Source organism: Taeniopygia guttata, chromosome 5 (assembly GCF_048771995.1).
Source record: "Taeniopygia guttata chromosome 5, bTaeGut7.mat, whole genome shotgun sequence".
NCBI classification, from domain to species: domain Eukaryota; kingdom Metazoa; phylum Chordata; class Aves; order Passeriformes; family Estrildidae; genus Taeniopygia; species Taeniopygia guttata.
Window position 1 is genome coordinate 56,642,214 of NC_133030.1, and position 20,554 is coordinate 56,662,767.

The following is a 20,554-nucleotide window of genomic DNA, read 5'->3' on the forward strand; positions in this document are numbered from 1 at the left end:
TACTCAGGCTAAAATTCCCATTTTGGAATTCATTCCTCCAAGTAATAGTGCTAAGGCAAATTCTTTGGATTAAAAAAGAGTGATGTGAGGAAAAGAAAAGTTCCTGCATGTGTTTATTTGAGGGAAAAGTAGAGCACTGTGTCTGGCTGACAGTCAAAGGTCCAGGAGCTGGAGTAAATCACACAGCAAGTAAATGAGGAGAGGACTTGTGGAAACCTGATGACATTTGCTTCTTATGGCTGGTATGGAGTATGGGAATCCTAGGAAAAAAAGGAGATGCCTGGACTAATAAAATGTGTGAGCTTTCAGGATGCACTTCAAGGTGGAATATTTTATATCTATAACAGTTTATTAGACTATTTAGCTAGGACTTGTGGAAATGGAAAGAAGTGTGTGCAGCTTAAAACCTTTGCTTTTCAGTGCTGGCTGGCTGAGGCTGTAACCACACCACTGTTCAAGGGGAGAGAACTGGGAGGTCAATGGGCAGGTAAAAGGTATTTAAAATCAGAGGGCTGCATGGATAAGAGAGGCTCCTCTGACTCGATGAAAGTCAGGTACAGACCACCGCTATCAAAATCAAGTAGTGTTTGTTCTCTTAACTGCAGAGAAGAAACAACATTTGCCCAGCAGTGAAGAGCAGTTCCTGTGGCTTTGGAGCCTCGAGTATTTATCAGCAAGCTTGGAAATCATATAAACCTTATCTCCTTGTTTGTGTTTCTGAAAAACAGATAATTCTGCCCCCGAAGACACTGCTATCTTTATTAGGCAGATGAAGTAGACTTGGTGCCTGCTCTTCTTCAGGCACTTGCATTCCTGCTCCATGGAATTTTACTGGGATTTGAGCTGTTACCCTGGCCTGGGACTCTCTCCCTCGCAGAGCTGCTGTCCCTTACTGGTGTGTCTTCTATCAACTATCTTGTCCTATTTATTATTTACATGCCATAACACCCTTAGCCTGTTTTGACTTGTTTCACTCTGGATTCACTATTTTCACTTGTCACCCTGGACTACACATTTGGACATCCCCTTCTTTAACAGAAAACTGCAGACTTATTCTCTGCAGTAAGCCAGTGGTTACTTTCAGATATTTGGCTACCTATAGTCCCATTTCAGGAAGTAAACATATTGGTAGGAAGTATTTAGTACACAAATGGTCCTCTCCTAGCCTGAGGCTTTGTTTTCCAATATGAAATAATGAATTCCAGCCTTGACTCTGAAATCCGGAGTGAAATGAGCAAACACGTGGATTTAGCAAATTTTCCTTGGAGCAGGCATAACCCTCCCACACTGGGGCTAGCCACAGCTAGGTCATCCTTTGGATGATCTTCCATGCCCCAAGGATGTTGCCTTGATTCCTGCAGCATGTGGAGGGATGGCAAACTAGCTTTGGTTGGGTTTAATCTTAGCTCCCCAGGGAGCTGAATCCCCTACATCACTCAGCGCTGCTCCAGCACTTGGCTGTGGAGGGAAAAGCCTGCTGGGCAGACTGGAAGTTACACCTAAGGGAAGCAGACAAGGCAGCAGTTGTTAGCTGGTGTTGTCAGGAAAACAGTTTGTGGGTGCACTGGGGGTCAGGGACGTGGCAAACTGCCTGAGAGCAAGAGCTTGCCCTTGCTGGGTCTGCCTGTGCTGGTGCAGAGAGCCAGGTCCCCTCCTCACTCCAAACAAGGTTAATGGTGAGGTTTTTCTCAGCCTTACTGGTTCAGATTGCAGCTGCAATACAGAGCCCAAAAACACAGAGAGATGTTTCTCCAGAGGAGGAAACGCTGGGGTTTTTTTTTTTTTCAGGGCATATTTTGCTGTTTCCAAATGTAAGCAACATTATGGAATGCAAAAATAGCTAGATGTAAAAAAATAGATTCACTGTATTTAAGATTTCACACCTTTCAAATACACGGCCTTATATTCTAATCATTTAGGTCCTTGAATGTGAGGAATCCTGGAAAAAATCTTATTCTAATCCCTCAGTGTTTTACACTTGTATAGGATGAACTCACTTCTTTGCCCAAGTAGAAAACTTGAGGAATAAAAACAACCCGAAGCTCTGAGTATATTTGGAGATTCAAACCTTCAAATACACATTCCTGTGGCTTCATGTAAGGCATGACACCTCGGTAAGACCCTGATGCTCCCTCCACTCACAGTGACAACATGAAGTGAAATGCCTGTGACGTTCATGGTGTGGCTTCCTGGAGAAAGGTGTGTCCAAGCACAGGGCACTGAAGCCCCTGAAGTCAACAGCAGGTTAACTCAGATTGCAGCTATTCCCAATAACCATGTGTTACAGACTGTTGGATTTTGTTTCAGTGATGAGCTTCAAGTACAGCCAAAAGTGAATAGAGGCACGTTGACCTCATAGTTTTGTGACTACAGACTGAGCGTCCAAGACAATTAAAAGCAGGGAATACGTGCCATCTCCAAACCCCTGGCCAGACACTGCCAGAAATTACCGCTGCCCCATCCGACTGAAAAGACATTAACACTCACTGCAGAGGAGCTTGGAAGGCAGCCATCCCCAATGGATTGCTTACGAGCACTGACTAGAGTCAAACTGACTTCAGTCAGAGATTTACACAAGCCTCATAATCTAATAGTAGAGTTTACTTTACGAGAGTGCCACACCAAAGATAGTAAAATGCAGTTTTAGCTAACAAATCTACATGCTTGCACAGAAAAGCTACAGCCATCATGGAGCATGTCAGCACCGCAGAGCGCCTGGCGCAGATTTATAGTTTTCAGTTTATTGCTGAAGAGTTATTGTTAACTCCATTGTTATAGACTTTCTGCAATTAAAAGTTCCAGTCACACTTATCATTTTTAAACATAGCTAATAAAACCCAATAAATCCTGAGATGTTATAGGTTTTCCTGTGCCGTTAAACATCTGACATTATATTTATGCTGGATTTTTGACGTATGTTAGGATACATTCTGGAAGTAAATTGGCTGTTGTAAGCTGCTTTACTTCTGATTTGCTTACATCTGCAAAATTTCTTGACATTTTTCTTTATTACAGTAAAAGAAAGAGTGAGGCAATACTTAGACCTTTTCCCTCATGCATGCAACAGGTGATCACAAGTACTGGGTCTCTTACAAGTCATCTTCCAACCTTCTGTGCTTTTTGTGGCGTAAATTATAAAGAATAATGGTTGGTTTTGTTTTAGAAATGTCTTTTGGACTTTTCTCTCATATGAGTAATGGTTTCTCTCTTTTCTATCGAAGCTTTGAGAGAATGGACTTTTTCTCTATAGATGGTTACAGTTTTAAGTTCTACTTCTGACCATCTGTATTCACATGTTTAGAAAGGTATCAGGGTACATGGATGAACCTAGACAGGTGGACAGAATAATTTTACCCTGTGTATTTCCCAGCACTTTATGAACTAACCTCAGCAGCCTTGCAGTGAGCACTTCCAGGATCCAACTTCTGCTGACAAGGTTATGGATCTACTTTTTGAATGCTTCAAGGTTAATCTTAGTCTCAAATTCCATGAACATTCAGAGATCCTAATGCCATGTCAGTATATACATATATATATATATGTATTGCAAATAGTATCTATTGAGATATAATGCCCACACAAACAGTATTCCTCTTATAGGAGCAGAGATACTATAAAATCCAAACATATCTAGGATCAGAACAAATAACAGAAAACTCATATTCATCAGAAATCAACCCCACTGTAAGAAAATGGCTCTGTGCACCCTGAAATTCATTGCAACAATTGGGATTGGCTCTTTGCACTACAAAAGAGGTTCACTATCTTTGAGATCGTCCCAATGGGTTAAGTATACAGACAGAGGAAGTAAGAAAAACAACATGCATGATCTGCAATAGAGATTACTGAATGGAGGGGTGTGTATACACTAAGAACCAACATCCCTCTGAAGGCTTTGGGAGGCTTTGAGACTTGAAACCTCCTATGTAAAAACATGGATCAGAAACTTTTTATCAAGGTGAACACAGTTGTTCATCCCTGATCTCACCTCTTCCCATACACAAGAAAGGGGCAAAGGTGAGATGCCCTTGGCTGAAGCTCTGGGCAGTGTCATTTAACACACAACATCTCCAGGTTTCGCTTATCAACTACAGCAGCTGGGAACATTATGTCTTTACAATTGTAAAGTCCGGTTTCTGTACCAAAGGGTGCAAAATGCTCACGCCCACATCTCTCTGCATTTTTAAAAGCCCATCATCTACTGCAAACTTTTGCAATCTGCATCAGAGATTTCACAGAAAGAAAGAAAGAATGAAAGCGAGAGAGACGTTTGGGTTTTAAGAAAAAAACTTACCAAAAGTAACTGAAGTTCTCTAAAGTTGCCCTGAAGTTGAAATAGCCCAGAACACCAGTGCAGAGCCTGCCTTAAACTCTCTCTCTTTCTCACTCCCCCTCTCTCTCCAGCAATTGGAAGGAGGGCTGTGCAGAAATTCAGCAAACAATTTTCCTTCTATGTCGACCGGGGCGTTCCTCACGGGCAGAAAGGGGATGGCTGAGCCTGGGTGAGGCTCGCTGCTATCCCCAAGGCAAAGAGCACCGTCGCAGATTACACAGCCCGTGAAATCCAATCCCTTTCTCTGCTCAGGCAACAGCTGTACGGCTTCAGCTGAGGCGGGAGCAGGGGACAGACCCTGGGCTTGGTGCTGGCCAGGCTTTCCATGTCGGGGGCGCTGAGAATGGGGGCACAGGGGTTGTTTCCGTGAGCTCCGTGTCTTCCCCCAGCTCGCTGCCTACAGCCGCGGGCACGGGCGCTCGCAGGGCGGAGATGCGGGGCGATTTCCGCGGGACTGGAAGTATATGGGATGTGGGCTCCCGAGCAAAACAAACATCTCCCTTCCTGAAATTCATTCCCAGCCTTGCTTCAGGACATAACTGGGTAATCAGCGTTGTGTGTATTAGTAAATTCTCCTGCAGGCATGCACACACGCAGGATGCAGCCTGTCAGCCTGTCACAACAGCGCGGCTCAAAACGGGCTGCAAGGCTGTCCCAGCGTCCTCTCTAAGCTGGTTTTTCCTTGTCACTTTTAGTCAGCTGTTTGATTCTTTCCGGGAGCCCCCTGAACGCTGAGCTGAGGGTACTTGCACCAAGTGAAGCACAAGGGTGGCTGGCGAGGTGGGAGTGCCGCGCTCAGCGCTGCGTTCACCGTGTGCTGATATTCTTCTACACCGCTGAACGCCACAAAAACGGATTTGTGGCAATTCCCAGCCCCTCCTCTCACCTGTTTCTATTTCACCCCACGTAAAGGAATTTGTAATACAGCTGATTCCTCCCTCTCCCAGGAATTCTACTGATCCTTTGACTCCTCCTCTCTGAAGCTTTAAAAAGTCACAGCAGCAGATTTCAGCCCTCGTTTCCGTGTTTCACAGAAGCATCTGGCTGCTGGTTTGCATTCTGTCAAAGAGGGGTGAGCTGAGAGAAGGTGCAAAACACAAACAACACATAAGTAGCCCTGGGAGTGTCCTGCAATTGCTCCGGCAGCTTTGCCAACACCCCAGAGCAGGTAAAAACCACTCCAGCCAAAGGAGAAGGAAAACCCCTGTGTTTACAGAGCAGCCTGCTTTCGTGTCGAGGCAGATGCTGTGCTGGGGATTTTTATGCTGTTGGCTCTGAATAGGTTTTGATATTCTGCAGATACTGGGTTTCTGGGTCCAAGTTTGGATTGGGTGTGCATGGTTTCCACAGAGGGTATTTGAAAAGCTGAGAGGGAAAACTGCATGTGTATCTCTGATTCCATCTTATGTGGGTGCTTAACAGGCATTTTATGAAAACAGGGTCACACAACTACAGCAAAGCAAATTATTTAACTTGTGCAATTAATGTATATTATTACATCTAATTATACATTATATATTAATTACAGATCACAGATATAACTTAATTTAGAAATACTAGATGTAATTTTATCTAATTAATATACACAATTTTTCAGCACATGAACTAACACTTCAGCAATTGTGTCTATTTATTATGTGATACTATTGTATATCTATACAAAATAAATAATATATAATCACATATAATGTGTGTTTATATACTGTATCTATAATCATCTATAATTAATATAAATACATTGTGAAGCAGTATGCAGTTCACACGCAACCTCTGTCTTCTTGTGAGTGTGGCATCCACACAAAGAGTTAAAAGCAGAGGTTGGCTGGAGCCACTGCAAGGTGGTAAGGCTGTGAAGGAGGAAGGTGAAGCAATGGGACAGTGTCAGCACAGGGGTGGCATCTGAAGTGTTGAAGGCCAGGCTGGGTGGGGTTTGGAACAACCTGCTCTAGTGGAAGGCATCCCTGCCCATGGCAGGGGCTTGGAACTGGATGGTCTTTAAGATCCCTTCCACACCAAACCATTCCTTGATTCTGTGTTTTGAGCAAGATGTCCTACAGCTGCCTCAAGGATGGAGGTGGCCAGAAGCAATAAAGGCCTCCTGAGGTGCAGTCTGCAGCAGCAGAGTGCACTGAGATGGCTGAGAATGGGAACAAGACCTTGCTAAGAGCTGGCTCAGGCTCGCTCTGCTGCCATCCCTATTTCTGTGCACCATCTTTAGGCCTATGCTAAAGTCCAGCCTTTCTGAGCCGTCTTACAACATCCTGGCAAACAACATACATTTTTAGAAACACACAAGCAAAAGAAGAAGAAGCCCAGCCTACATCATGGATCGATGTGGGGACAGTTGGTTGGATGCAGAAATGTGTCTCCCACCTGCAGGGCGAGAGGTGCCAGCAGCAGCACTCCAGCAGGGCACAGGCTGTGGGGTGGCAGCAGCTGCAGTCAGCTCCATCCCCAGGCAGTGCTGCAACTCAGCTGTCTTTGCTGAATATATGGATGGGTGTTGTTTCCATCTTTTAAGAATTTTTAAAGCCCACATGAGACAAACTCCTGGCTAAGTTGAGAGAAGCCAACTGTTTTTCCATCAACCTGGAAGAAATGACTCGGTTGGTTTTCATGGTGTTGGGAAACCTACGTTCACTGTCAGTGGCTTTTTTCCAGTTTCATCTCGGATCTGAAGGTGTAAGTCCGGATGTCTGAGCACTGCCCTGCAGCTGTGACTCCACTGAAGACAACTGCTGTGTCAGAGATTTATCCCCATACAATTTCAAGCCTAAAATATCCCCTCTTTTCAGTCAATATGGTGCTGTTCTGGGACTATTAAATTAATTCAACATTATTTGACTGACAGGAATTCATAATGCTCACTTGGTTTATTTTTAAATATTTATGAAATCCACTGTTTTTCTACTGAGCTATTGAAAAAAATGCTATCAGACCAATAATTTCCTAATTTACCAAGTGATTCCAGCACAAGCTATTCAGTGAGAACACTCCAAACAGCCCTTGTGTTTACTCTTCTTGACAGACATCTAAATATTAAAAGATAAAGTTTTTTGAGTTATGCTGCAGCAATATTAAAAATATTCCTTTCTGCTCAACTGCCTTGGCAGGGAGCACCATTGTACCTCACATTTCTCTGTCCTGTATCTAACCCCATTTCCCAGCTTCAACGTTGTTTTTTCTACTGTGCTACAACATTGTTTTCTCTGCTCACAAGTAAATCTGCAAACACACAGTTGAATGACACAAGCTTTCTTTTATTAGTGCTACTCACACCCTGACCTGTGCATGGACTCGTGTTAGGCTTACGCATAAGGGTGTGCTGCTTAATGGTAATTGAGAAATGAAATTAAAAACAACAGGAATGTTCCTGTGTTTTCTTTGACCCAAAGAGAGAGGGGCAGAAGGTTCCACAATATTGTAGTAAAGCACGCTCTGGAACTCAAATCCATGTAGTTTAGTATGGAGGATGCAAGGGTGATTATTTCTATTATTTTTCCTTTTTAGCAGTTATGAATCTTCGGATATTTGGGGGAAAAATATGAAGCCACAAATTTCCACAAGTAAATAAGACTGGGTTGCAGAGATCAGCAAGAGAAAGCAAACTTGTCTGCACAATGCAGAAAGGAGTTAAAAACTGAGGACCTCCAGCTGAAAGAGAGATAGGCTGCTAAGAGAATGAACCACAGGAGAAAGAAAAAGGGAAGGAGAGACAAGATCAATGTAAACTCAAGATGTAGAAGAGTGGATGGAACTGAACATCAGACTGGCAATGAGAGCAATGAATGGGTGGAAGCATTTGGCCACCAACTCCCAGTTCTAGCCTAAAGGAAGATAAATGTAACATTAATCTCCAATTTAGACATCTCCCATGCTTTGTCTCCCATGACTGCATTTTGTTACGACACAGAAATGTATATATTTATCTATTTCACAGTCAGACAGTTTGAACTGAAAAGGTATTTAAGCCAGCCATGCAAACTTCCTCTGAATTTCTTCTCTTTTGCAATACATAAGCCATTGATTTGATTGATTTGCTTCAACTTTTTTTTTGCATAAAACTTTCATTTGCAGGTAGACATGCAACCTCACACAGAGAGAGCCAGGAATGGAAATGAGGTTCCATCACTGCCTCTTTTAAGAGACATCAGGGCTGGACTCAAGGACCTCTTTCTGAAGTTAGTCAATTCAGATGAGTTCCCCCCCAAAAATGAATGGGTATCATTCATGTATCTTGTAAATTAACTGAAATCTGTCCTCCAAATAGATTGGTCTTTTCATCTGAGAATTTACTCAAAAGAGGCTCTATTGTCTACCTACCTGTGGCAACCTGCCTGCTTCCTGCACTAACACCAAGATGTAACTGATAATATTTTGTATAGAAAGAGGTTTCTCCTTTGTGAAGATAAACAAATGTCAACTCCAGGTATCCAGGGCTGGAGTGATAAAATCCAAACTCATGGCAAAATAACCCAAACAAATCCAGGGAAGAGTTGTATAATTTCAGAAATTCAAAAATTCTATTCCAGGATCCTATATATATATATATGTGTGTGTGTGTGTGTATATATGTATATATATTATATATATTTATATATATATATGTATATATATATTATATATATTTTTATATATTTTTTTAATATATATATTTTTTTTTCTTTAGTGGTTAATATTGTTGCTGGTGGGGAAAAAAAAAAAACCACCAAAAAATGGAACCTAAAAATGCAGATCTACAAGCAGCATAAACAAAAACCCAACAACAACAGAGAAAGCATTATTTAGAATTGAAACAAAATGAGACATTTCCAAGAGTAATCCTTTTACTAACAGGAGGAGAAGAAAGAGGAAACTAATTCACCCTGCACAGTTTCTTTTATTTTGTCCTCAGGCATATGCTCCATCTCTCTTTGTCCCCCAAATGCATTTCCACTGGCCCTGACAGTGCTGGCATTGACCTTCTGCAGCCAAAATAGCTTGGACAGAAAACAGAAAAACAGGAGCCAGCCAGAGCAAGGGGCAACGCAGACATGGCCACGGACCTGGGGGAAAACTCCTATAATTGGCAAGGCTGGTACAAAACCCAGGGTACTCGTGGAGCTGCTGCCTTCCTGCCCTGCCAGTGCTCTGTCAGGTCATGGAGAGCAAAGGGAACAAAGCCACCGCTTGCAGGACTCACACCTGAGCTGTCACTGCTGCTGCTGCTGCTGCACCTCCATCTCCAGACTGTGCTGTGGAGGGCTTTAACTAAAAGTTAGTATTTACTCCATCTTCCCCAAACCATCTCGTTCCATGCTATCTGCTGCTTTCAGTTCCCCACTCAAATGGAATTCAGAGCTGGCTGACCGTGAATCTTTATTATTTTACCCTTTTTCATTTTATTTATTTTTTTATTATATTATTTATTATTTCAAAACCTTTGCCACTGTATGAAAAGCAGACTTGGGCTCCTCCCTGAAAAGTGAATATTAGTGACAAATAGCCGACAGGAGGAAAACAAAAGCAGCTCTTCAAGCTGGAAAGACAGATGTTAATTACCCGTGAATAACCTGTTTGTACCAGGTGGTAATGCCCAAGCACCTGGAAAAAAAACCTATTTGAAACAAACTGTTTCTGCAATGTCATTTTGCTGCCTTAAGCACTTTTATTTCCACAGTTTTGGTACTTCTGGATATCACAAAAATCAGTAAGCTTTTTAGTTTCGAAATCCAGGGGAAAAAAACGCCCTAAGGATTGTCAAGGATGGATACAACATTCACAAACTCTCCATTTTCAATCACTTACTGAGTTAGATATTTCTGGAATACTTTTAAGCATATGTGTGACATTTGTTATATTTGATCAAGACATTTTTTTTCCTATCAAATTGAAAGTTGAAGGGTATTGACATCGATATGGAAAAATACAAAAAGATCTCATATAAAAACCAGGCATCAATAAAAGCCAAGTATAATTATTAAATGCAGTAGCTCAGATGCCATTGAAAAGAGCAGAACTTTTTATCTGCTATAGCAAAACACATTTCAGATGCTTCACTAAAGGTTTCCTTTTTACCAGTCCCTATAGGGAATAGCATAAACTCTTGCATTTTTGGGTGCTCGTGTGGCTTATGATATTCCAGCTGAGGAAATGCTTCAGTGAACCCTCCCTCTCCAAACCCTCTCCAAAGCCTTAGAACAGTTCTTAAACAAAGATCTTAAAATAAAAGACTCCTGGCAGCTGACATCACTATGTGCCCTGGGGTTTCCATGGCATTTAGTGGTGGTTACCAGTGATTGTTGAAGGAGTAGTTTGGAACTGCGCCGAAATAATCCCTTTTTTCTGGCTTCGGGGTCCCGATGCAACCTGCTCTGGGCGATGGAAGGGGTGTAAATGCTCACTGGGGACCTGGCTGTGCCCACTGCAGCCCCAGCCAGGGAAGGGCTGTTTGCTGGCAGTGGCTGTGGGCACAGGAGGGGCATTTCTTACAGATACTTCTTCTTTAGGATTGTTCTAACCTGAGCCCTCCCACACATCTGGAGCAGCACCTGTTACTGGGTTACTTGCAGCTGTTTCTGTCTCCTGCCTGGTGGGCAGATGCTGCCTTTGACAAGCAGCAAGAAGCCCAGGTGAATGGGAAAACCAGGAAAAAACTCCCTCCAACTGGGAACAAGCAAGCACCAGCTCCTGTCTTGCTGATAAAACAGTTTTCCTCCCGATGATGAATGCTCACCCTGTTTTGCCCCTCCATCGCACGGGCGCAGAGGGAGGCTGGGGATGAAGGGAGGGTATTTCACACACACAGGGGCTGCTGTGTGGCTGTGGCTGGCACACAGCACCGTGGAAAAACAGGGTCAGCGCTGCTGCTGTGCCTGAGACTCGGTGTGCATCTTCAGGGCGTGGGCTGGGACAGAGAGAGGACTCAGCAGATGACAATGGGGCTCAGTGTTTGCTGTAGGATGTCAGCAACACAGCAGGGTTTATTTCTTAATGAAGTGAGTCACTCGATTGGTATCAAGTATCTGTTAGGTTGAGTGATGGGGTGGATGCGAATGTTAGAGGACCTCGTTTTAAATATACCATTCACCACTCTGGACTGGCTTGCACTGTGTAAACATTATCAGTGAGAGATGGAAATACATTAGGTTAATTCCATCTGGGGTTTCTAAGTCTCCTGCTTCTTCACAGAGCTAAGGCTGCTTTTCCAACAACACAAAATTCACCTCAAAGCCCTACATCCCATCACAAAAAAGCCTTCCCTCGGAAAGGGGAAAGCCAGAAGTACAGGACAAGTAAAATCAGATAATCAGCACAGTTATCTGACTTCTGCATTTTGGCTGTCTCAGCTGAACTGGCTTGCCAGTGCCCCAGAAAGGAAAACTCAGAAACAGCAGCCAAGAGGGAGTAAGAAAAGGAGTGCTCCCTCCACAATGCATTTTTGATGCCATTGGCTTTGTCCTGTGCAGTTCCTACAGCTCGAATTAAATCTTTGGGCTTTAAGGGTTTTGGCATGTGTATATTTTGGTTCCAGGTCTTTTCATCCTGTTTACTGTCACTGAAGTCAGCTATAGTATTGCCTGTGACTTCTAATGGCAGCAATGTTGAGCCCTTTAATGCTTCATTCCTGACTTTCTCCCTCTGAAGAGCAGAGGAAACAACAGCAGCCATCCTCGGTCAGGGGTGAGACATACATCATGTCATCTTTTTCACTGGTCAGTGCCACAGAAAGTAAAATGTTACTGAAACTGCTGGACTCCCCAGTACTCATCCAGAAATTGAATTTAAGCATTGATTGATGCTCCTGGCAGAGAAAATCAGCTTGATAAGTATGGCTAGGATTCCCTTGGGTTCTGCTGAAGCACTCAGCTGTGAAGCAGGATTTCTGTGTGGAGGAAGGAACCCTAAAAGAGACCTTTCCCCACCACTGCACTGGTGCCTTTGAGTTCAGCTGCCAGACACTTGGTTGGGTGAAGAAACCCAATGTGTAATAATTAATTCCTCCTAATTTTCAATGATGCTAATGGTAAAGAAGGTCACTGTTCAGTCTTGCACACCGCTCAGTGCTATGTTGGTACTGGCTGCAGGAATCAATGAAGTGAGAGAGAATAGCTCATGTTTTTTTAAAGGGAGACATTATATATATTGTGGAGTTTTGACAGCAGAAGTGCTCTCAGTTGCTGATGCAAACCCTGTAAATGTAGGCTGAGAAGAAAGAGCCCAAAATGGGTCAGGTGCACAGAAGAGCATTTTTTCTGAGATCACAGCAAAGTGAACACTGCCAGCAGTGAGTCCTGTTCTTCCACAATCTGTTATTCACACAAGTGCTTGTGTCTTCAGCCTTTGTTTGCTTATAAATAAAAGGATTATAGTTTTATTTTTCCTTTAAAAGAAAGGTATTAAATGTATTTGGGGGGTAGGAGTAGAACTGAATCTTGAAGATTTTTATACAGTGTTCATGAAAGGATTTGAAAATTTAAATAAAGAATTACTGATAGTTTAGCTTTGTCTTTGTCTTGTTTCAAATAAGAAGTTATGTTATTAATTAAAAGAATCCCAAAAAGTACCCTGGATTGACCAGGGACAAGATAGAACAGCAGAAAAAGAAGGGAGGAGCAGATGTAGGTCTTCTCATTTCCACCTTGTGCTTGGTCAGCTTGATTATATTAGCTTAGTTTAAACGCCTTTGCTTTTTAAAAATGGGGAAAAGTGTCCTTAGAAGTTCCTGTATTTGAAATGGGTATTCCTGTGGATGAATAGTTGAGACAGAAGTTAGTGAGGATTTTTTTAAATGTATTTTTTAGCTGCTGTTCAGTTCTTGCTCAGGGAACTGAAATGGAGGCTGTAGTCCTCCTCATGGTATCACTTAGGTGATCCTTCCTGCTCACACACTCCTGAGCTCCCTCCAAGTCCCTCTGGCAGCTGCAGGATCCTGCCTGGACTCTTGCCCAGGCATACCCATGTGCCACATCCCAGCCCATGATTCTGAGTAATACCAGTGACTCAGGAAACAAACACATGTGACACCTCACAAGCAGCTCTGTGAAGGCTTCCAATTCCCCACTACACAGCCACATGATTCATCACCTTCTTCTGCTGATGGCTTCCTATGTAGAGAGTGGTTCAGTTAAGCAGCACTGGCCCTACATTTTTCCAAACTCAAAATCCTGGTTTCAGAAAATTATTCATTTTGTAAATATTCAATGTCAGAATCTGAGGTACTGATGATTCCGAGATTGTAGAAAGTCTCTGTCTTTCTGCCCCGTTGCCAAAGAAGAAGCCATAGTTTGTCTGTGCTGGTTTCAAGGTTGTTTATTCTGTTTAACATGTTCTGCTGCCCTGCCGCAGCTCTGTCCTGCAGGGCAGCGTGTGGGGCTCTGCCCTCAGTGGGATGTTACAAACATGAAATACCAGAAACTACCTGTGCTGGATTTACAATAACGTGCCAATATCTATCGCCTACATTGAACAGTGTGTCCCTAGCCTAAACCAACAGAAAAATGCCAACACTACAGTGAAACATGGAGGGCATGAAGAAGAAGGAAAAGGACAAGACACACCCAATTCCTCCATCTTGTCCCCTCTGAACCCCTAATCTAGAATCCTAAAATTTTACTTTTGCACCCGTGCCACACTAAATTATTATTTATATCAAACACTCCGAGAGCTTGTTATTCATTCTGTAAGATTGAAAACTCTTTTGCATGGGCAGAGATCACAGACAGTGTCTCTCGGGGCTCTGTCCAGGGGGGTTCCTGACCCCTGCCAGGGTCCCAGGCAATCCAGGGCAGCCAGAGGGAAGCCTTGGATTCCCACAATTCAACAAATACATGACAGAGGAAAAGGTATGACAGGGAAACAGAAAAGCCAAACTGCAAGCATCACCTGCTCAAGTGTGATTTGTTAGTCCTCACTGAAGGTTTTTGGATGCAAGAACAGAAGCAGCATCCATGAATGAGAGGGATGCTGAGTGTGACAGCACCGCACAGGGTCAGCCCTCGGGCTGCCTTTTTCTTTTGCTTAGGGCAATGGCAGGGCTCAAGTGCCTTGTGATAAACTTCTGCCCGGAGCCCATTTCCAGCTGTAATTGTTAGCACAGCTGAGTGACTCAGCTCCTGAGCGCTATTTCGGGTGGCAGAGGGCAGAAGCTGCCAGGCTGGCATCCCCTCCTGCTTCCCTTGTGGAAATGCCGTGTGGCATCCCTGCAAGCTGGCTGCAGGGATGGCACGGAGCTCTGGCACTGCCCATGAATTACAAGTGACCCATTGCTCACCCTCACCCTGGAGAAAAGCCAGGGGAATGGAAAGCTCAAACGTGAAACTGGTAGCACAAAAACCCAGCAAGTGATTCACGCTGTGTGGGAAAAGGACCTGTAGTTCTGTAGAATTTAGCACAGCTACAGGGGCTAATAATTTATCTCATTTACAACATTTGTCACTCTCTTGGTCCTGAAAAATGCCTGGGCACAGCATGTGCACCGTGGGTGAGCCTTCACCGTGTCTGCTTGCCCAGGTGCTTTTCAGCTCCCACAGATGGCAGAGGGAGGTGGAATTCTGTTCTTCCCTTGTGAGCAGGGGGATAAGGGAGCAGAGCAGATTTTGCTTAGCAAGCAAACCCAATATATCAGCCATTAAACCAGATTTGATTTGATTTGTATTCTCTCCCATATGCAGTTATGCTGGGTTCAGAGGGTTTCTCATTCACTCTTTTTTCTGAGCCCTTCTCATTGGGGATTTCAGTAAGAAACATGAACACTACTCCCTTGCTTCCTGCAAAGCTGCAAGGGGAGCTGGAAGGGCTGGGCACATTGCAGAAGAGTGCTCAGCTTTTACCCCACAATCCCCTCAGAGAAAACATTCTGCTCACCTTGCTCCCATCATTTTCACCTCTAAGACTAATTCTGGAACCACATCCATAATGCTGTGGCCTAGGACTATTCCTTCCCTGCATTAGAATATTTTTATAGTCCATTTTGCCAAGGAATCACAACAGACAAGCTGCAGATTGCCTTTTCTGGTTATTCTCTCACTCCTTTTTGAAAAGTTGCATCATTCGGCTGGACAGGGAAATTTCAACAGGGAAAAGCCAATGAAATACAGTTTATATTCAGATGCAAAATCCTCACTCAAAGAGCAATGGATTTTTTTTTCTCTTGGGAAAGAATTAATTTCCTCTCTTGGATTTTGAACTTTATTCCTTTCTTACAGATCCTTTGGTGAGAAATTAAGGACCCATCAGCCATCTCCAAACTGATCATGCACCACAGAAAACCACAAACCCTTGTAGGCAACTTGAAGTCCCTAATCAACAAACTGAAACTTTAAAACTGGTAAAGGAATGAAGGAGTGAAATATCCCAAATGCCCAATTAGTCAGTTTTATTATCATATTTTGTGTGGTCTCTGTGAAAATCTGGTCACCTCTCATAAGCTCTGAGACCATCAAAAAGATGTTGCATGTGCATACCGCATAATAAAGCCATTAGAAACCCAAGAGGAGTTTTCTAGTGTGAGTCATGATACTCAGGAAGAGATGAGGCAGGGCAGCCAATTCACTTTTAAACAGCAGCGTGAGCCCAGTGCAAATTCAGCAAATCCAGACAGCCTGGATATCACACACAGTGTTTTATTTACAGCTTCAGAAATGCCTAAATCTCAACCAAGCTGCAAATCTAACTCCCTGCACGGATTTGGAGGCAGGAGGGAGGGTGCAGATGCAAGCAGCAGCTACAGAGGTTTATCTGCAGCCTGTAGCACCCACCTAACCCTCCAGTAAACTTGGAGAGAGGAGGACCAAGGGTTGTGAGACAAAGGAGTGAGAGCACAAAGGATGAGTTGGTTCTCAGTAACTGCACAGGGGAGAAGCCTTGGTGAGACCTTAAAGACATTGGTAGAGATCAATTTCAGGTACAGCACTAATCTTCTGTTTTCTTATTTCACACTTTTTTAATCTCAAAGAGATTTTGGCTTTTTCAGTAGGGAACAAGTTATAACAGAGCAGCACTGCAGAACACCCTGGGGCTGCCTATGAACCCAAACAGGTTTGGGAATCTGCAGCTCAAGGCCCACAGCTGTCATCCAGGGAGCTGCAGAAAGGAAACTCATCCTGCCAGATGTCACCTACAGTCTTCCAGCAAGGCCACCAATTAATATTAAGAAACAGCCACTTTATGGAGAACAAACTGACCAGGAACTCAGCAAAACAGAACAGTGCAGGACCAAGAAGCAGAGAACATTTGGTATGTGCTTCAGATAGAGCCAACATGAGCCAGACAGGAGCCTGAAGCAGCCCTTCCTTCCCAACCATGGCAGTATTTTCTTAGCTCAGTTGTCTTGCTTGTTCACCCCCTAAAACTTCACTGTTTTTGGACACAACATGTCCTTAAGCACCCATCCCTTGGGACAGGAGAGGATGGCAGCACATCAGCCTCTGCCTGGGATCAATCCTGCAGATGGTGGAGGTGGAGAGAGGCGACAGCAGGCAAGAACTGTGCAGGCTGGAGGGATTAAGCTCAGGTACAAGTTGGACCTAGTCAAGGCTCAGCCAAGGAGAGCACATCTTCACCTGGACTGAACAAGAAGTGTGGTGGAAACCTCCAGAGCTCTTGGAGGCAGATGCCAGCAATACAGAAGAAGCTGGAATTTGATGTGTGAAACAAGGAGGAAGGGAGTGTTGGAGATGGGTCTAGTGGGAAACAGCCATCTCAGGAGTGCAGCTGGGATTTTCCCCTCATGCATTTTCTGCTCACTACAACTGCATTTCACAAATCCTCTAGCACACAAGCTCATGGGGGAGAGCCTAGAGGAGATTTTGAGCATCTCTTAATAGTAGATGAAGTAATTGGCTGGTAAGATTTTTAGCCAAGGTGTATCCAGTGATGGCCAAGCACCATAATTCCCATTTTAGAGCCCAAATGTTCAAAGAAAAAGTTAGGACTGACTGAACAAACCACCACCCACAGCTGGTGATTTCAAAACTATTGATATTTCCCTGGAAATCTCTGACTGCTGAGCAAGTAATTTTCACTCATGAAAGATTTAAGCTTTTTTTAAGGTGGCACCTTGCCAGCAGAAAGAAAGGTGGCGGACAACAAAAAATGCTGGTTTTAATTTTGGCTGTACCTGCTGACCCTGACCTGGTGACAGATGGAACTGAATATTTTATAATGCATAAAACACTGAATGTTTTATAACACATACATGCTTTCTCCATCTGGACAGGATGCACTCAGGACCTCCCATAGTATGACACACTGAATGGCCACCCTTTCTCCTTTACCTACTGGCAATTAAAAGCTGATTTCAAAGCCACTGCTCCTGCCTTGGGGGTCCCATAGCCGCTTGCACCCTTTTGTCTTTAATTTCAAAAAGCATCATTGTCTACTCATCCTGAAAACAAGGCTATCCCTCAGGTTTAGGCACATCCATGAGTTTGCCATTCTCATCAGTGATCACAAGCAATGAAGGACAAGCACAGTTGGTAGAAACAAGGGTGTAGTTACAGGCTTTTGCATCAAGTCACACCTTCCCCCTAACCTCTAGGCTGAGAAATCTGTGCATGCTCCAAGTCTGGAGAGGTGTCAGTCAGACTGAGTGTACTGAAAGCCAGTATGGGTAGATGTTTGGTTTAGAACCTTTCCATGATCCTTTGAAGTATCCATACAAGACAGAACAGCAAGAATTACGAGAAAATTGACACCCTCAAGGAAAGACAGACTTTTATTCTGAAAAAAAACTACTTAAATGCAATCTGCTGCTGTGTAATATATATGCCAGAGGGACAAAATATGGTGTAAAATAAGATCTCAGCAAGTTGAGATCCAGCTTACATATTTGGCCTATTTAATCCAAGGATGAAAATAATTACGCAAATTCAGTCTAAGCAATCCCAGAAGGATTTGAACATATGAAATACAGTCACTGCAAGCAGCGGAAGGAAGGGAGAGCTTCACCAGTTTCAGTTCCCCTTGGCTTTCCTACGCTTGTGTGTGAATTTGGCCCAGAAAACTGTCTGGCACAGGGGATGGTGATCATTCATCCTTTCTATTTGCACAAGAATGTGGGAAGGGCTTAGAAAAAGCTCCTCTTTCTCCCATCTGGGGGTCTGGGTGAGTGCCAGTTAAGTTCAATGATGCATAACCATTTCAAGAAGCTCCTTACCACTCTCTATTCTGCAGGCATTTGTAATGAAAGCAAATATACATGCCCCAGTAGCATGTTGGTTGCTATGTCAGGGTAGGGGGTATCCTACTTTTCTCTGCTTGTCATGACAGCAATACCCGGCGGAAAGCAAATAAAACCGGTTCATCACCTTAGCACACACCCAACAAGATTTTCAAACCCCAGCAGCTGGGGAAAAGAGAGAGAAGAAACTTAACACGCAGGTAGAAAGTCTTGATGTGGTGTGTGCTCAGAGAAGCCAGCAACTACATCTTCTTGAGGGTACCAAGTGTCTCATCTCACACACATGAGCAGCAAGGCAGTGGAGGCAAAGCAGCGGGATGTGCTGCAAGAAGCGAGCTCCTACCTGGAAGCCGTGGGCAGGTTTCGGTCCCGGTGTCCTGCTGACAGTGTCCCTGCAGCGATGGATGAGGTGCTGTGGGTCATTCATGCACCCAGGTCCCTGGGTGGGGCCAGAGGGGGTGGCTTTGGCCGCCAACCCCGCCTCACATCATGTGAGCCCTTGACAGTGAGCTCTTCCCAAAGGGTGCTCCCCACTGCCATGGCTCTGGGAGCCCTCCTGGGGAGCCTCTCTGCCTGTTGAGCGGCAAATTGCAGCCAGCCTGCCTCGCCTGTGAGTCCTCGCCAAGGCTTTGTTTGTTTTCTCTTCTTTCAAACCTCCTTCGTGCCTTTCTGGCTCAGCTAATTAGCCACAATGCTCTGCTTCTCCAGTTTTTGAGTGCTGCCCAAATAATAGCTGGTCAGACCTAGAGAGACTTTAAAGCCTGTGCTGAGGAAGGAAGGTGGTCTCTGCCTGTGGGGCAAGTTCATCCAGCTGATGCACAGAACATCAGAAAAGACACGGTGGCTTGGGTCAGCCTCGTAATAGGGTTTGTACCTTGGTATCTGCAGTGCCCTGCAGCCAGAACTGCCACATCTGTGCTCCTGGCCCTGGCACACATCACTGGGTTCAGGTAACAGAAATGAAGCATCAACACCTGCAGCTGCAGGAGGGGTGGCCACGTCATAGGAAGGATGGCACCATGAACACATTGGTGCAAGGGAACACCTCCAGGGCATCCTCAGCTGCCATAAAGAGTGGGAAGCCTGAGAAGGAGGCACCTGGGGAACTGCTCTGACACTGCTCAGAGGCAGAGATAGGAGAAAGACAGAAAGGTCATGTATAGGCAAGAAAATCAGGAAGAAAAGCAGCCTCAGATATTTGGAGTTGCTCTATCAGATGGACCATCAAACTGTATTTTGAAGGTTTGTCTGTTTTAAAGGTTTCACTGTTCTTACAGCTCCATGATGTCACTTATCTTTACCTACCACAAGGCAGTGTGTCCAGGGGTTAAAACTGCAGTTTCCAGCCATGTGGCAGCCTGTTGTAATCCACCCCTATTACATAACCCAGCAAATATTTTGCTAAAGTTCAGTTTAATTGCAGGATTGATGGTGGCAAGAAGTATATTCTCCTTTATGATTTTTTCCCCTTTGGAAATCAGGATAGACACATGCAAAGGGCAGGTTTTTTCTCTGCTTGCCTTACTCAGTGGTCAAGAAAAGGCACTGTGTTCCCCCTCACACCAGTCATGTTTTGCTTCTCAAGGGAAAGGTTAAGGTCTCTCCTTTCCCTACTTCTCCTGCTGTGGCACATACCAGAGAGCAGAGTGCAAGAGACAAACATGACACAAGTCAAGCAAAGAACTAGAAATAGGGTGGGGAAGAGGTGAGTTATCCTTAGTCCAAATTAGGTGGAGCCCAGCTATTCTTGTGCTGTTTTCCTAAGGTCACTCTGGATTAGGGGAGGACACAAAGGGGAAGGGAGTGAGACAAAAAAAAAGTTTTGTTATTTAGCTTTTTCCTGAAACTGTTTATAGGTTCCTTGACATCATTTCATGATCATTCATGGCTAAGTTTTTCTAGGCTGTTTTCTTCCTCCTCCCTTTAATGCCACTGTTGCCTTTCTGATGATGGGTGGGATTTGTGTGGCTCTTTTCAGATCTCATATTTTCTCCTGCTCTTCCTCATGTGCTTCTCTGTTCTCAACATAATGTTGGCCCTTCTGTGTAATACAGAGAACA

General features: G+C 44.1%; 1 protein-coding gene across 3 annotated transcripts in view; it reads right to left on the reverse strand.

Annotated features, from left to right (window-relative positions):
• Positions 1-20,554, reverse strand: part of AHNAK2 (AHNAK nucleoprotein 2) — a 72,101-nt gene that overhangs the window by 44,674 nt on the left and 6,873 nt on the right. Inside the window, exon 1 of one of the 3 annotated variants that reach the window (XM_072930486.1) lies at positions 18,838-18,984. The exons of 1 other annotated variant lie outside the window; for it this stretch is intronic. The gene's annotated coding sequence lies outside the window, so the exon portion shown is untranslated. Of the gene's footprint in view, positions 1-4,294; positions 4,788-18,837; positions 18,985-20,554 lie in introns of those variants that run through there. One more of the 3 variants, XM_030275111.4, reaches the window with a different exon arrangement.